Source organism: Strigops habroptila, chromosome 4, assembly GCF_004027225.2.
Source record: "Strigops habroptila isolate Jane chromosome 4, bStrHab1.2.pri, whole genome shotgun sequence".
Classification (NCBI taxonomy): domain Eukaryota; kingdom Metazoa; phylum Chordata; class Aves; order Psittaciformes; family Psittacidae; genus Strigops; species Strigops habroptila.
In genome coordinates this window covers 65658188-65675153 of record NC_046358.1, presented here as the reverse complement: position 1 = coordinate 65675153, position 16966 = coordinate 65658188, and the positions used below count along the sequence as shown (strand labels likewise).

The 16966-nt window shown below is 42.5% G+C and overlaps 1 long non-coding RNA gene across 2 annotated transcripts in view; it reads right to left on the bottom strand.

Annotated features, from left to right (window-relative positions):
* The window catches only part of LOC115607418, an 83723-nt gene extending 80551 nt beyond the window's left edge, over window positions 1-3172 (bottom strand). The window contains exons 1-3 of one of the 2 annotated variants that reach the window (XR_003991231.1): window positions 2881-3172; window positions 2176-2275; window positions 957-1154 (exon numbers count right to left, since the gene is read on the bottom strand). This is a non-coding gene — a long non-coding RNA (uncharacterized LOC115607418). The remainder of the gene's footprint in view (window positions 1-956; window positions 1155-2175; window positions 2276-2880) is intronic. The other variant, XR_003991232.1, reaches the window with a different exon arrangement.
* Window positions 3173-16966: the final 13794 nt, after the last annotated feature.

Genomic DNA, 16966 nt, shown 5'->3' with positions numbered 1-16966 from the left:
AGGAGTCTGCTTGCTGCATTATACAGACATCAGAGGAATTTCTTCCACTGATGAATATTATAAACAGGCCTGTTTACATTAACAGAGCCTTATGTAGATAATCCAAAAGTGACAAACCCAACAGGTTTAAGTGGTTACATTCCAGCTCCAAATGTTCGGAGTATCAAACATCACTAGAAACCTTCATCCTGGCTGCATGTGAGGAAAACAAGGAGTTGGACTAGATGCTTGGTGTTGAAGCAGATGACTATGACAAGGTTTTTTAACTGCCAAAGTGACACTGCAAATGCAATCTGGTATTGTAGCTGGAGAGCCAGAAATATTGTATCAGTTACCAAGCGGGAAAGCATTTGTTCTTGAGAGTGATGCTTCAGGAAGGGTTTACATCTGAGTCATGATCTTTGACAGCATGTGTGCCCATCAGCAAGCAGAGCTTCCGCAAAACATTTCAGGGAAGTCCTAAGAGATGCAGATCACTCTGGACCTGATTCGCTACCCTGAGAAGTCAAAGGAAAGGTCCCCTTTCTGTGGGCTGAGGACTGATCCATAGATAGTAATTCCTGAACTCAACAATGGTATTAAAAATCTCAAGCATGTGGCCAAACTGACTGAATTATCACCAGAAACCTAACATTTCAGGCACAGCTCCTTCCCCATCCTGCTTACAGTACATAACACACAAAAGCAACAAGGGATGGGAGGAATAGCAGGAAAGGAAAGATGAGAATCATAGGAATGCTCCTGAGACTAGTGGGGTTTTATTGTTTATGCTGAGATGGTTTCTGTGGGCTGCTCCTGCATCAGCTCTGAGATTGGCAGTTTTCCCCTTTTTTTCTGAGCTCTTTTCCCTCTTCACCATCTCAGCCCCTTGGGAATCGTCCTGGAGCACATACCTGCAGGCTGAAGTGGGAAGCGGGCTGCCTCCTTACTGCAAATCATCATCAGCAGACACTTACGTGTGGAAGTAAGCGAGGCTGCAATCCTGAAGCACGGTGGGCTCTCGAGTAAAGTGGGTGCATTTTAGGAGAGAGGGCTGCATGTCTCCCAATTTCATGTTTGATAACTGGATGGAAACGCAGGGCATGTTCAGACTATTTTGAGCTGACCATGAAGGATTCTCTGCGTCTTCTCTGTGACAACCATGGCTTGTGCACCTTGGGAGTAAGGAGGACTGATCAGAGACGCTGGGAGAAGGAGTTTAATTCATCCAAGCTGGCTGATGCTTATTTGCTGTTTATTTCAACCAAGTTATTTGGGTTTCCAAAGTGGGCCTGGAAACTGGGTAGGAACAGTCTTTCTCATGAGATTTCCTGTTGGTGCTGCATCCAGTAGCACCGGAAATATCACAAGAATAGCTTTTCTTGTGGTATTTTATTACTTCTGTTTCTGCTCCCGGCCGGAACTGGGAAGTACAGGGGTGCATGGAAATGAAATATAGTGGTCAGAGGAGAGTCTGCCAAACATTTGGAAATTACAACAAGAAGAAAGGTCATTCTTCTTGTCTCAGTTCTTATTTTCTTCAGACACATTTACGTGGTGCTGCTTTTAAAAGTAATTCATTCAAGGCTGGCATTAGTACACATTCAAACATCAACTATCTGCGGTTTAGCTGTGAGCACTGCTGGTAAATTCCTACAGAGAAGTGACTTCTGTTTCTTAAAATGTTTAACTGACATAATCCATCATCAGAAGAAACAAAAAAAACCCCATCCTACTACATCTCATAGTTGCACTGCGTTTATTTAATCTTACAGCAGTATGATTAGTCATATTAGACAATACACAAACCTGTGCCTATACTTTCCTTGCTCAAAAGAGCATCTACTTGAATTTATTTCCTGCTCAAAATTGACAAATGCTTTGTGCAGACAAAATCTGTCTAGAAATTGTTTGTAAACACACACAGTGCAAATAATTGTCCAGCTCTCTCAGACAGTGGTTCTTGGTGGCAGTAATGACTAAGCACAGCATATGCAGCTGCTAGCAATTCTCCCCCAGCCATGTTTGCCCTGAAGGCACAGTAAGGCAGCTCAGGGGCTTGATCCAGATGGAAAGGGAATGTCCAGGCAGAAGTGGACACTTAGGAGCAGTTAGAGGAAGGGGAAAGCCAACAACAGCTCAGGCCAGCAAAAGCTGTTCGGCAATTTACACCCTTGGCATTGCAATCAAAAGTACCTTAAAGCACATGGGACTGTTTCCATTTCCTGTTTGGTTGATGTAATCTTCACAAGTTACTCCCGTTTCTTCCTGAAGTGAATTCTCCTTCACTGCAAAACTAATTTTGTTCCATTATTAAATAAGTGTTGGCTGCTAATCAACACTTTGCCTTCCTGAACATGCTCCATCTGCAAGCAAACCAAATTAAAAGTGGAACGAACACAGATGAAGAGGAATTCAGCTTCAAAGCCAGGACAAGTTTCCCTTATTATCTGACTGGCATCCTAAGACTTTGCTCAGTTTAGGTTAGAAATGTGAAGTTTTTCTACAGATATACCAATGTCAGAAGGAATAATCCCGAGTACTTTCAATTCCTTTATTTTTTTTTTTTTTGCCAGGAATGTAGGGTACTTGCCTCACTCATGAATAATTGAAGTTGAGGGGACTATTCCATAAAGACAAAGGTAAAACAGATTGGTTCTGTTTTATTTCTTCTGGTGTTTTGGAAAGCTAAAAGCACATACTGATAGAAGAACTGTAATAGTTGGTTCCATATGCTCTCTAATATAATGGCATCAAATTCTGCATTGACAACCTGTACAAGCATGACAGAAAACATTTCTTTTATAGCTACAAAATCTGTTCCATTCCTCAATCCCTCACAACTGCATAGATATTGTGAAGCATGGTTCACAGTTCAAAGTAATTATTGTTGTAAAATACCTTGGTTATCATCAAGGACTTTGTTGTGCTCTTCAGATGGCGGGGCTCTTCTCCCAGATGTCTGCTCTCGTGCTTTGTCCAGCACAGATTTCTCTTCCTGCTTTGTGCCCAGGAAGAAGACAGTTTGGAGCCAGCTTCACGGGTTTTCCTTCCTACCTCCCCAGGCCATGTGGTATTGCACAGGCAGTCATATTGCCAGCCTACTCCTCTCTTGCTTCTACCTGCAAGTTGATCCTGACCCAGTATCCCACAGTTCTGCTATCAATCTCAGCCAGGGAGACACATCAAACTAATTACCTGTTGTGAGAGGGAAAATAAGAGGCAAGTTCAGGTATATCCTAGAATTGCAGAAAGATGAACAGATAAACTGTTAGAAGTCAGGCAGGAATAAAAGTTCTGACAAAAACTTTATGCTCTCTGACTTCTTACTTTGGGGTGCAACAACACAAGAAGGATATGGAGCTGCTGAAGCGAGTCCACAGGAGGCCACAGAGGTGCTGCAAGAGCTGCTGGAGCAGCTCTGGAGACAGGCTGAGAGAGTTGGGCTTGTTCAGCCTGGAGAAGAGAAGGCTCCTTAAGGGGAGAGCAGCTCCCAGTGCCTAAAGGGGCTACAAGAGACCTGGAGAGGAGATTTGGACAAGGACCTGTAGGGACAGGACAAGGGCTTTAACCTGCCAGAGGGGAGATTGAGATGAGATCTTAGGCAGATTTTCACAAAGAAAAAGCATCCTTTATCACTCCCTCATATAAACAGGAGAGGTCAAGCCCCTTATGTTTCATGTGCTGTACTGCTTTGAGTTGATACTGTTGGGTGATAGCCGGGTCATATCTAGTGGCTACCTGTATATTCACTGCATACCTATACTTTTCACTGTATTAAAAGTTGACACTGAACTCTACTTCTGCGGTCAAAGAGAATTGCATGGTATGCTCTATTGTTGTAGAGTTGCATAATATATAGAAGTTGTATGAACACAAAATAAAAATCACAGGTCTTTTAGAAGTAAACTGAAAGACATTCTTAAATATCAGCGAATGAAATCTGCTGAAGGACTAAAATATTATTATAGACCAACACAAGCAAGTCTTCTCTATTTCAATATACTTTTCCCCACATTATAACTTGATATTAACATAAAACATTATGGAGATGCACATTTAAACCTTCAAGATCGCTCAGCAGCAAGCTTCATCTAGGGCGCAAGAATGACTCCCCATCATCATCCCAGAACTACAAGGCAACTTGATGGCCTTTCCTTTACACTTTGTGCTTCTTATTCAAGTAAGACTGTAACGCTCTGCAAGCAGAATTTGGGGAGTCTTTGAGAAAGACACAAAATCTCCTTTACCTGGTATTTGCTACCATAGAGTGAAAGTCTGAAAATCCACAGATGGGTTACACGCACCCAGTGCATTTTTATTTCATAACACTGCATAAAACGGAAATACTGGATGGGAATGGATGGTTCAGATCCCTTTCCATGCTATTCCCAAAAATGCCTGAGACAGCAACTATTTTTCATGCTGTTTCACAAGCCTGAAGCATTAACAGTACACTCACAACATGGAAAGTTTTCAATGTGCCATAGTAACTATTGTGGAGGGATAGTAAAAAGTTTGAACAGCTGCAGATTCCAATCTTGAGCTCTGTTTTGGACAGACCTCTTTAGGCTTGCAGAATAAACGCAGAAAAGCTTAAGCAAAGGCACTGAATATCATTATCAATGTTATCACGCGAGCAGATTGCAAACCACTCAGCAGCCTAAAATGTGTCATTCGACTACAGCATTTTCCTGCCATTTTTTCCTATTTTCTAGAGAGCAGCAGCAACCCTGAGGGTAGGTACAGGTTGGAAAACTGTGGTGGTACTCGGATCTTGGACAGTGCAAAAGTAGCACGGAACAGCTCTAAATTCATCCACTAGTGGTACTTCACTAAAGCTTTGCTGAGAGTCTTTTTTAGCTGACTTTTCCCCAGTTAGAAATCAAAGGATGATTTCTTCCAAGTTACAGTCCTTGGAATGGGAATGTAATTGAATTAAAAATAGGTGGAAGCTGCAAGACTCAGCTTTGCCAACAGATTGAGAACTTTAGTGCAATGAAGATGTTGACTGAAAGGTTCAGATGCAGCCAGAACTGGAGTGGGGGGCGGAAAGGGAGGGTGGTCTGGCCAAATCATAACATGTGAGTCTGGATTCCCTCTGGATTCACTTACATATTTCTCTGGCATTTGGGAGTGTTTGGGTCTGAGGTTTTATGCTGAAATTTCAGCTACCTACTATTACAATTTTAGTATCTATGTTTCAATTCTTCTCTAACACTTCAGTGAAACACAGACTTTTGATTAACTCAGTGCTCTCTGCTTTTCAAAGTAGCATCTGTAAACTAGAGGATAAGGAACCAGAAGCAGTGTGAGAGTCAGCCCATGATAAAAGTTCTGCAGTCAGTTAGAGCTGGTTGAGGTCCTGGCCCTACTGCATGAGGCAGAACTTGAGTTTGATTCCCAATAGCCTCCTAAAATTCTTTTGATATCTCTTGCATTTTATGTAAATGAAGGACCAACAATAACACCCTGATTTCCCATAAGACTTTCAAAGATAAATTAATTCATGTTTACAAGTTATTTGGATTTTAGAATGGAGGAGGGAGGTGAAAAATGGAAGAAACACTCAGCTGGGCCACAAACCAGCAGATCCCTTCGGTAAGTGTTCAGCAAACCACGCAAGCATATACTTAAATTTGAGAATGTGCTTAAATCTACCTCAGTGAACAAGAGTAGAAGTCCGCAGAGTTAATGATGTGCTTTGGTGCTTTTCTAAATAGGGAAAATTAATGTGTGTAACTGAAAAATGCAGAGTATCCATACAGACTGAGCTGAGCAAGGCAGGCAGCCTGCACCTTCTGCGCTCCATCACTGGTCTCCAGGCTGGGCATAGCCTTCTTTTTACTGCATCGAGCCACCTGTCAAATACTGGATCTACCCAAGGGACAATCACAGGCAGCAACATTCAGGTACCTGAAAGCAGAAATTGTCTAATTATGTTTGAAAGATATAAGGATATAAATTAGATATAAGTTATATAAGTTAGATATTAGGAAGAAGTTGTTCCCTGGCAGTGTTCAAGGCCAGGTTGGACAGGTCTTGGAGCAACCTGGTCTAGTGGAAGGTGTCCCTGCCCGTGGCAGGGGGCTGGAACTGGACGAGCTTTAAGATCCCTTCCAACCCAAACCAGTCTGTGATTCTATGAAAGGTAAGTTTTAGAAGTCCCCAAGGATAGATGAAGAGAATGCTGGAACAAACCATGCTATTAGGGAGCCCAAGCCACAACCCTGGGTGCAGGACTTGGGGGTTGGGGGATTTGGACTCTAACTGAACTTTGCAACTCCTGCTTAGCCCTGTGAAATGAAATTGAACTGGAACACATCCTTAACCAGGAGCTATTTTATGAGCACAGCAAATGGGCATAGGCTCAGCACTGTCCCAGCTCAGCTCTCTCACAGTTACTTAAGGAGAATTCTTTTAATATATTTGAAAGAAAGCAACTCAGAGCCTGCAACATTACCAGTGCTGTGCATCTCAGGGTCTAACACATTTTGGAACTGGTTATCAGTTGTAGGAAAATCCACATTTTATAATCTTCAACCCTTGAGCCGTATTTGTGAAAGCTGAAATACTATCACCAGAACAAATGCTTCTTTCATTGCCTTTCTGGAAATATACGGTTCATTTATAGCCTAGCAATTTAAATTGTGCTCGTCTGTGAGACAGCATGTAGACACAATCTGCTTCAGAAGCCAGCAGGCCCCTGAGTCGGAGGAAAGCTCAATTAATTTGTCAGAGAGCTGAAAACAGATGATTTCAATCAGCCCGGAAAGATGACTTCACGCCAGCACCCGCTGCAGAAGGCAGAGGTTGATCCCCAGCACACAGATCAGCGCGGCTCACGCTGCCCCCCGCCCCGCCGTCGCGGGGAGGGGCGCACGGAGCCGCCCCGGCTTTCATGAATGCACGCGCCACCCCATTGGCTAAGTCGCCCGCGGACACTCGCCAATCAGCGGGTGGGCTCCCTGCCGGCCCGGTGCTGGCCCGGCGGTATCCCGGCGGTATTCTCGGCCGCATCCCGGCGCTGACCCGCCCGTCCTTCCCTGCAACTCGTCCCCAGTGGCTTCCCGCACCTCCAGCTCGGCTGCTGGGGGAGGGCTGCCGTGCGGCGGCAGCGCCAGGGGAGTGCGGCTGGGACACGGGGGAACACAGACCACGGCTGGCCCTATCCCCAGTCTTCTGCACCCCCTAACCACGAAAACCCCCGCGGGAGCCCCGCCGGGAGCTCGCTGCTTCCCGGGAGGCTGCAGCCCTTCCTCCCTCCCCCTTGCTCGCCGGGAGGCTCCGGGCTCCACACTGAAATGCACCTTGCGTTATATATATATATATATATATATATATATATATCATACAATCATAGAAGGGTTTGGGTTGGAACCCAACCTCCTGCCATGGGCAGGGACACCTTCCACTAGACCAAGTTGCTCCAAGCCCTGTCCAACCTGGCCTTGAACACGGCCAGGGATGGAGCATTCACAACTAAAATATGTTACATATATATTACATTATATGTAACTTATTTTAGTTGTGAATGCTATATATTATAGTATATAGATAATATTATTTCCCACCTAAAGGACAGCGAACGGATAGACCTTTGCTTTGATTCCCTTTGGTCACTGAAACATGCTGGTGCTCCGCAGCCTCAGAAGCACTGGGATTTCCAGGATTTCCCAAAGGGAATAAAGGATCTGCTGCTCCCTCTGCCCTGTCTCCCCTTTATTCCTTTAGGAATATCTGGCAACTCTGTGGCATCTGCTCACTCTTTGGGCACCCAGTATTTACTGCCTCCTGCTCAGCATGTGCTTATGAAATCACACAGGACACAGATGTCCCTACTCATTGCAGGGGTGTTGGACTAGATGACCTTTGAAGGTCCCTTCCAACCCAAACTATTCCATGATTCTATGATTCTATGACACAATATGATGTAGAATTAATTGCTCTGGTTTCTCAGTACCCGAAAAGCCCTAACCCGGTACAACTACTTACAAAGGAGTAAACACAAACAATACAATAATTAATTCATTTCTCAAGAAATAAAGACAAAAAAGACCAACCCCAAAACAAAACCAAAACCACCAGAAAAAAAGAAAAGTCCCTTTAAAAGTACATGAAAGAGGGTCCTGTCACCCTTTCCTCCAAGGCACAGACCACATGATCTCTGATTTCAGTGGAAGCAGTGCAAGTTTTGTTTGCTGCTAGCACATGTCAGCCTGTCCATGAAGACGTAAGCACCTTGTTGCACACGGTGGTGTTGTAAAAGCAAGAAATTATTTATATTCCATAGTCTTTCCTAAACTCAGACTCTAACAGTAGAAGTTAAACTATACAACCGCCTGAACCCAAGCAGATAATCCCGCTATTTAAGTCTCAGCTATTGCTATAAAATTATATTTGTACTATTTATGGAATGTGCAGATACAGGGAAAATGTATTTATAGGTGTTTTGACTAGTTCTACTGTATGCTTAGAGAAGAGACCATGGAATTTGGGGTTTGGCATTTTTGACACCAGGCAAATGAGAGGGCCCCTTAATTATATCGCCTGCCATTTGCTCTACTGTGGTTATCAGGTCAGGCAGGCATCTTTGGCTGGAAGTGGCATCACTTGTGTCCTCTTCAGCTCATTACCCATAAAGTGCTGTGGCCAGCTTCTGTCCCTTGACTGCAGGAAATGCTGGCTGAAGTCAGTCACATGTTGGAAAAGCTATCTGATGTCTTTGATTTAGAAGAAACTTTGTCTTGAATTTACTGCTTCTGTTGGAGTCAAATCTTTCCCCTACACTTGGTGTGAGAAAAGATTTGTAGGTTTTGCCACAAACAAATAGGAGAGCTAAATTCCTTCACTATTACTATAAATTAAATGTCTGCTTTTCCATCATCTTCAAAATTGGCTTCTTTAAGCACTTTGGTATTAAGCAATTACACCAGCCACATGTTCTCCAGTTTCTTCACATTATATTCAGTAAGACATAAAATATATAGTGTTTGTTAAAGTTCAAAGAATACAGCACAGCCTGTTGGTTTGATGAAGATGGTTTACAAGAATGGAGTTCTGGATCCTTCAGGGGGTACAAGGCAGCTGTTCGCTACTTTAACCACTCTTTCCCTGTAAAAAGGACATGGCTGGCTTCTGCTATACAGGGTTTGGAGACCTCCCCAATATACCCAGGCTGTGGCTTCCCATTGTAGTAAATCTGGGGTTGGAGGTGCTACTATCAGATCAAACATGTCACAGCTTTGTGACACAAAATGCAGATCATTCTCACGGTCTCAGTTGTTCAACAGTCTGTTGAGAGCATAAGTTTTCACTGGCAGGATTCTCACTAAATCAGGTACTGTTTATCTGCATCATTTTGTTGTCCCTGCTTGTGGCAGGGGTTGGAACTGGATGAGCTTTAAGGTCCCTTCCAACCCAAACCAGTCTGGGATTCTATGATTTAACTTAGATCAAGTCTTGCCTGCCTTTTCACAACTGGCATATTGTTAGCATAAACTGCACAGCCTCATATCTAACAAACTTAATAGAAAAGTGATGCAGTGCTCAGACCTGATACAAATCAAATTTATACAGCTGGGTGATCTGATAGCTCATGCATTCACTGTTTATGATAACATGATCGTGTCTTACAATTATAGTTCATACAACATTTTATTTGCAGTTACACATCCTGAACTAATAATTTATTACACTATTTACTTTCCCTGGTCACTGAATGTTCTTAGGAATAGAGGATCTTTCTTGACTTCCTCACTGGACACAATTATAGAATCAAATATTTAACCATTACTTCTTACCTGTGGACCAAATAGAATTCTCTACTTCTACTTCTTCTCGTTGGAAGAGATGTGATTCAGCAGGTAAGTCGTGGGGCACTTTCTGTGTGCTTCAAGGACTTACAGTGTGGCTGTTTGAATGGAGAACTTTAAAATGCATTTTCTGCCATCACTTATGCCCATGTAATGAAATCACATACATGTGTGTCAGAAAAAGGGCTATGCTCATAGTCCAGGAAAAAACTGACCAGTCATGGGTTTTCTTTCCCTTTAAGAATTAGTGTCATTCAGTAAAGCATGCTGGCTTTACTGTATGGGAACATCTCAAACATTCCTGACTGTGGAGATGCCGTACCACGATCTTCAGATACCCTTTCCCTTCACCACATGACTCCAGTGATAAGTAGAGTCAGATGAGGCTGCTGGGCTGACCTAGGCGCCTGTTCCTGCTGAAAGGGAGTGGGTTGTCCCCCCAGCCCAGCCCTTGCATAGGCCCATCTGCATCATGCCCCCGTCGCTGAAACTAGTTCTTGTCTGATCCCTCCGTGGGCTAATTCAGCCCACTCAGGCAACCCAGGAGGAAACGAAAAGTGATAAATAGAAGCAGTTTAGGATTTTGCTGGCATAGGCAGCTGAATCAGCTTGCTAAGGGGTCATATGAGCACCCACCTCAGCGTGAACATAATGTCCTGCTCAGGAAGGGGAGAGGATGGGTTTGCCTCTTTCATTGCCAGCAAACTGTCATCTTACATGACTTAATCCAAAGACCACGCACTGGGACAAGTGAAAAAGAGCGATTTACAAATAAAAATATAGTTAAGCTCATTTTCTCAACATATCCTTTTAACACTATTGCCATGTTATGGTCTTTATTGGAGGGAAGACAGAATATTTTCTCCAGCAGTTCAGAATGCTTCCTTTCTGAGCAGGAAGGAGAAGTATCATCCTAACCTAGCATTGTGCTTAGTAATTAAATTGTTTTATCATCATCATTTATGTAGAATCATAGAATCACAGAATGATTTTGGTTGGAAGGGACCTTCAAAAGTCATCTAGTCCAACCTCCCTACAATGAGCAGGGACATCTTCAACTAGATCAGGTTGCCCAGAACCACATTTGTATACGCTGGTAGCACTTAAGAGAATCCAATCAGGAATCAGGCCTCTGTTGTACAACACATGAAACAAACACATACTAAACAGCCAGTCCATGCCATTAGTGACTTTATATAATCGGGGTTTTAGAAAACCTTCAAACTGGAATATTTTTTGATGAATCTTGGCATTCCAAAATGAAGCATCTAAAGTAATAAGTAAAGGAGATTGTATTGGAAAAAGTCATGATTGCATTTAAATAAATTGGCCTAGTTAGATTAAATGAATAGCTTTTAAAGAAGTAATTCTTCCTTCATTCTGTGCAGAGGTTCTGTCACAGACCACCAGTATTCAAAGTAAAGAGCTTGTGAGAAACAGCTGGATTGAGTGAAAAATCGAGAAACAGTCTGATATGCAGTCAAGCCCATTTAATTACGCTTGCTAATTATATTTCCCATGATAATTATATACAGTATTTAAATGCAGCATGCTATTTCCTGTTCGAAGTGATTAAAACCACCCCCATGATTGGTGCAAAGATCTTGGTTACACAGAGGACATTTCAGATGGTGCTGATAAGCCCCGCTCCCTCGCAGACAGGAAAAGAGCTGCAGTCAGAGCAGCCGGGAATCTGGGAGGCAGCCGGGGGCAGATTTAACCACACGGCACCTTCAGGGTACAGTGCGGCCGTGCCTGCTCCTCACCTGAGAGAAGATCCCAGATAAATCCCTTAAACTATCTGCTCTATCTGTGCTTGTGGGTCAAAATATTTAAATCTGGGTCCTTCAAGTTCAGCATCTTGCTCCTTATTAGCACATCTGAAGAAGACTTGCGGAACACCCGCAAGTCTCGGAGGGAACAGGAGCCAGGAAACCCAATCCTTTACCCTTTCCCTACTGTGCCGGTAATTATTAGTTACAATTATGATAGTGCTCGGGTCCTCACAGGTATTATACTCTATACCTACACCAGAGAAGAAGGAAGCTGAAGAGGAAAAGGGAAAGCAGGCAGCAAGGGAATATGGTCTGGGGGAAGCCATGCACCTCTGGGAAGAGATTCTGTCCCACAACAGCCATCTGCAGAGCATCATAGAATCACAGAATCAAGCAGGTTGGAAAAGACCTTCAAGATCGAGTGCAACCTTTACCGCAGGACTGCCAAGGCCACCACTAAACCATGTCACTAAGAGACGCAAGGCGCCTCTGCGAGCTGCTCTTGCTCCATGTCCTAACAATTAGATGTATCCATGAGTTTGTAGGACTAACATACCTGGCCTCAGGGCAAGCTGCAGGACAACTGGAAGGGAATCCCTGCATTTCCTCATGTGGATGTTGCTTACAGGAGAGAATGGGACTTACCAAGTCCCAGCCCTCCCCCAGGACAGACAGTGAAGCAACAATCCTTTGAGTAATTTTCTCCCTTTTGGTTTGCTGAATTCACACACTGTTTTTTTTTTTTTGCTAGACATGAAATATTTGCCATTGTTGAGAAGGCATGCCATTTAGTTTATAAGCATGTTCTCCTGGACAATCCCAAAAGGGAGGTATTGCTTCTTGAAATGTTGCAAAGGAAAATGCTTCCAGGAGTTGGCCTTTGAACTAAGTTTCTGTTTCATTTAACTGCTGAATTTGACAGCAGTATTGCTCCTAATGTCTTTATAGAATGAAATGCTTTCACTTCTGATCAACACAGACTAAATGTATTTGCAACACTGAAGGACACTCCACGGAAGAGCTATTAATATTACATTAGACCTAAATAAGCTGAATACAATATGAATTTCTGGAGACAACTACAGACCACGTTCTAATTAGGCAGAACACAATGGGAATATTGGACAACTGTTGTTATTGTGGATGCAGCAATAACCTCAACAATCAGAATAGAAATATCAACCCCTCAAGTCTCGAGAATGTTTCTTACTGGAATCTGCATCTAAAATAAGTGAGGAGAACTGCAAGTCAGACTCTGAGTCATTGGGCATTTTTAGCAGGAATAATCAGATAACGGGACTATTTCAGTTACCCAAAACTCAGCTTATTACTGATAGAGATGGAATCAGAACACGCATTAACAGCTTCACTTTGTCAATAACAGCAAACACAGCACAGTGAGATGGAAACCTCTGTATGTGGAACGAATACAGTCATTTATTCATCTACTACTAAAGGTATCGGTGCAAGATATTTAGCAAATACTGACTGAAAGTGAATGGGGAGTAATTTATAACAACTTCTCTATTTTGGCCATTCTTGCAATTTTAAGTACTTTTGATAAGACAGCACAATAAGAGGCAGTTAATTTGTTATGCCAGCATAACTCCTGTATGCAGGCAGTCTTTCCTAATCCTGAATAATTCCAGATTTATGCCACTCTGATCAAGACTGGTATCTGGCCCAGAAACATTACACAAGGCAAGTATATACATCTGGGAGCATGTAAGTACCAAAAACACCAGAATCTTTGATTAAAAAAAAAAAAAAAAAAAAAAAAGAACTATCATTCAAACTAAGACATATGTCTTAATTTACTGGCTTGAGGTTTTCCAGTTACATTCCCTAACTCTCCGTCTTATATGTTCCTCCTTCCTGCCTCCCTCACTCCTTGTGAGCGAGAAACGATGACTTTTAGGCCTTTCAAAACAGTTTAAACTCCGACCTAAAGCTCCATTCCCATCTCAATCTCATGAACCAAGCTGCTTGCGCTGTTTAGGCAGTTAATTAACAATGAATGCCTGCCTTTGGAGACTGGGTGAAACAGGGTGGGGATAAAAGATGAAGAAAGCTGAGGACAGACATAACAAGAAGGGGGAGGGAACAAAGTGGGTGGCTTATCAAATTCCAGAAATACCAGACATGGAGAGGTGTTGATTTGTTGCTGGGAAAACCCTGTTTGTTTATGGAGTTTAATCACCTGGTTTATGTTTGTTGTTTGAAACATATGGGAGACAATGGGATTGTTTGCCTGCAGTGGACTGAAATACAGTACAGTAGAAGTCGGACACGAAGGGATTTTAAGTCCTTGGTATGCGTAAACTGGAATAGCTCAGATCCCTAAAAGCTAACCTTCTGGTCAGGCTGTGCGAAGGAGGCAAAGATGAATGTGACCAAGGTTGACATTCAAAAGAAATGCCTTGTTTGTGACCCATAAAATAAATATAATTCTCTGAGGTGAGGCAAAGAATTTTGGAAAACAATGTGTACCACACTGCCCTAAAATCTGTCAGCAAGGCCCTGGCTGTCACATACTTTGGGCTTCTTTTTCTTGTGCTATGTCTCTTTTTTTGTTCTTTTCTTTAAAGAGGCAGCTGGGTGGGCAAGAGCAGATCTCACTGCATCACTATACAAGACACACCAATTCGAATGCTGTTTCTGAACAACTCCACTGCCTGGGCTGCTTGGAGCAGAGGACAGTTTTGCATCCCCTGTGCCCTCCCCAGAGAGCACGATTCCCATGCCCCATATACGGGCTGCCTGCAAAAGGACTCTTCTACTTTCATCTTTTATCACTCTGGTCCTGCCTCCTGCTTATCCTTTTGGTTCACCTCACTGTATCTGATTTTTTAACTTGGTGATGTTTTCTCTCCTGGCACTGGAATTCACACCTTCGTGTCCCTTCTGGTTTCTGTACTCTCTTTTCTCTCCTTAAAATTTCCTATCCTCTTTGTTTGTTTTAAGGACTGGTATCCAAATACAGAGATTCAGTGGAAATGCATCTCCCAGACAAAAGTTATAGCACACTTCTGTGGTTTACCTCATGAATAATATAGCTATCAATGTAAACTCATTACCTAGCTACAAATGTAAACTCCACTTGCTTAAACAGTGTTGTGTGCTTTCTCTTGCAACTCCATTCCTTTTTCTCATCAGGTCTGCACATTCAGCAGCATCTTCAACCATCTCTCAAATCTTATGATACCTTATCCCTTCAACCTCCATCCCTATGAGCTCTGCCAAGATGTCAGCTCCTTGCACTAATTCTTCAGGGATGCTCGCATCCCTCACCAATAAGGCAAACTTGCAGCCAAGCACTTTTGTCTGTATGTTTTCTCCAGAAATATCTGTAAAGCCACTCAGTTATCTTTCTTCAGATAATAATGCTCACCAATAACCTTGTAAAGAAGAAACTGTAACTTTACCTCGCACTGATTGCTTGAAACAGCTTTTTTTGTTTATATAAAAACACTTTTCAGCTTGAGCTTAGCTTGTAACCTCTTTGCGACAGGGACCATCTACATGTCCAGCTGCTAACACAGGTAATTCCTGTTCCACATGTAGATGGAAATATGCCAGTAGAAAAGAATAGCAAATATAAAAAACCTACAGAATTTTCTAGGCCTTTCAACTTTCATTCACAGTGGAAAAGAACTATTGCCCCTCAGTGTTGCTATGAAAAACCATGCCATGCTGGTCCACATTCATGGAAAAGCTCTAAAATGAGAGGAAACCAAATATCCATTAATTCTTTTTTAAATATTAATTTTGTAAGCCTACCCCCTTATTCTAGACAGTCTAGACAGTCCCTCTGTGGGACAAGGTCTTAAAAAGTTCACACCATTCATACTATGGCAAGCAAGCATTTATTAGTTTCTTCCAAGAGGAGGAAACCAACATCAGCATCACTTCAATGATGTGGCTCATGTTGTTGACATGTTTTGGTAATAGCAATAGTTTTTATAGTGATTAATGGTGGAGCATAAAGGCTGTCTACTGAGTTGTGTGTGTCCATCCCCATGTTGGCAGGGTCAGAAGGATCATACATAATAGTGGGTTTTGTGAACCTGGATTTTCAACTTCAGCCTTGGGTTTAAGCATAGTAAATTTGTGAGGGTTTGTTTTTTTTTTAGAAACTGGAATCCAGATCAGGATTCGAACTCTGCAAATTTCTTATCTTCATTTATTTTTATGGACAATATTAAAATCTGAGCCTGGAACACCTACACTTGTGGAGATCACAGAGGAAAACTCGACTTTGTAGCGATGCCACATGGAAACCAGCGTGAGGGGTTTCTGACCTACATTCATGGCAGAAATAGGGTTCTTCCACAGACAAAAGATTCCACATGAAATGGAAATTGTGACCTTGCACAAAGTCTGAACAAGGCAGCAGGGCAACATTACCACTCCCTGGAGATGGCTGTCTACCTTTATTCTGGCTTCATGGGGATGATAAAGCTGGTGTTTAGATTTTGTTTAACATCTTCTCAATTTAAAACCAGTGTGATGCTCAGTGTCATGAATTTCTCAACTCTGGTCTATAAACAGACTCCTGGTAAATTGTCAAAGGCATATAAATGATGTAGGAAGCCAAATGCTATTTTCCAAAGGGATTTATGCATGTATTAGGAATGTATGAACTCAGCACACTTAGGCAATAAATCCAGTTGATTTCAGAGAAGTTCTCAGGTAGCTTTGGTATTTTGAAAAGGCAGCCCTTTGTCTAATGGGCTGAACTTTTTCTCATTTCCCTCACTATTACAATGAAATGAAACTTGACCATCTGCCATGATCTAAAACATGTGCTAGAATTCGATCAGCAAAAATAGAACAGTGACAGTCACAGCTGACATCTAACTTGCTTTTTTCCCCCTGCTGAAACTATATTTCTGTGGGCTTTTTTCCATGAGTACCAAAGAAGCTGAGTTCACCTACAGAATGAATCTGTCTGCTAGCTTCCTATGGGGCAGGTATGGTTGAGCAAGTTGAGCTGGGACCATGTAACATTTGCTTTTATGTGTCTCTGACACTGATACCTAAAGGGCTGCAAGAGAAGACTATGCTCTGCACTGGTGAGGCTGCACCTCGAATCCTGTGTTCAGTTCTGGGCCAGATACTCTCTTAGAAAAACTTGTTCAAACCATCACCATCCTGTCCAAAGGGCCAATTCCCATGTGTACTTCAAGATCCTGTGAAAAAGTCACTGATGCTTAATGAAACTTTATTTTTAACTTTCTTATCAGTTTTACATAGCTCTTTTTCTTCATTGTAGTCTGTCCCTTGTTTTCTATTTGGACACTAAAAGATGGTACCTGCATTTGAAGAGCTCATCTTTGATCCTCGCACTGTTCACATCTAGTGGTTTTGTGGTTCTCTTTAGTCTTTATACTTGAA